This window comes from Anopheles stephensi, unplaced genomic scaffold (genome assembly GCF_013141755.1).
Source record: "Anopheles stephensi strain Indian unplaced genomic scaffold, UCI_ANSTEP_V1.0 ucontig210, whole genome shotgun sequence".
Taxonomy (NCBI): Eukaryota; Metazoa; Arthropoda; class Insecta; order Diptera; family Culicidae; genus Anopheles; species Anopheles stephensi.
In genome coordinates, this window is record NW_023405137.1 from 32,501 (window position 1) to 33,703 (window position 1,203).

General features: G+C 52.5%; 1 non-coding gene across 1 annotated transcript; it reads right to left on the reverse strand.

The window, feature by feature from the left end:
* Positions 1-264: 264 nt before the first annotated feature.
* On the reverse strand, positions 265-422 carry LOC118515965. The gene has a single exon (XR_004907556.1). It is a non-coding gene; the product is annotated as a 5.8S ribosomal RNA (ribosomal RNA).
* Positions 423-1,203: the final 781 nt, after the last annotated feature.

Consider the following 1,203-nt stretch of genomic DNA (forward strand, 5'->3'; position numbering starts at 1 on the left):
TGTGGTGGATACATCCGTTGGTTGATACTAGAGGTCGAACCGTGCGACTTGACGCGCGCTCGCTCTTCACCCATGCTCACATGTGTGTGTGTGTGTTTAGGTTTGTGTACCATACCTCGTATGTCTCTCTGTGTTAGCACTCTCACTTTCAGCGCCCACGGTCCCGACAAGGATGCGGATCCGAGCACGCCATGCTGCGACAGCCTACCCCCCTATGATGGGGTCAGGACGGTCAGTTTGGTTAGAGTGTTGAGATAACTTGGTAGGCACTCAAGGATGTGTGCATCGGTCGGGTTGAGTCGTCCGATGCGCCATATGCGTTCAACGTGTCGATGTTCATGTGTCCTGCAGTTCACATTCTGACGCGCATTTAGCTGCGGTCTTCATCGATCCATGAGCCGAGTGATCCCCTGCCTAGGGTTTAACGTACACACCGAACTAGTTGATGAATGGAACCGAAGTCCATCCATCCATTATACACATACCAACACACAACTCTGGTTCCCTAGTACCACACTGCAGGCGCCCACGGCCCCGACGGATGCGGAGCCGAGCACGCCAAAGTGCGACTGTCGATCACCCCGTTGTGACACGACAATCAGTCAGTGTATAAGGTACCCGGTACTACCAAAGTGTGCATCTTTACTGACCTTCGCCGAGGCAGTGGTATGTGTATCCCTTTGAAAGAGTTGCTTTCGCTCAACTCTACCAAGTGTGCTACACCATCTTGTGGTTGTAGCGTGCGCGTCAGCATATTGTGCCGACGATGCGTTTGGCAACCTCACTCTCGGACTTGTTTGATGGGTAATGATATGTCCATTATACACAAACCAACACACAACTCTGATTCCCTAGTACCACACTGCAGGCGCCCACGGCCCGACGGTTGCGGAGCCGAGCACGCCAAAGTGCGACTGTCGATCACCCCGTTGTGACACGACAATCAGTCAGTGTATAAGGTACCCGGTACTGCCAAAGTGTGCGTCTTTACTGACCTGCGCCGAGGCAGTGGTATGTGTATCCCTTTGAAAGAGTTGCTTTCGCTCAACTCTACCAAGTGTGCTACACCATCTTGTGGTTGTAGCGTGCGCGTCAGCATGTGATGCCGACGATGCGTTTGGCAACCTCACTCCCAGGACTTGTTTGATCGGTAATGATCCTTCCGCATGTTCACCTACGGAAACCTTGTTACGACTTTTACTT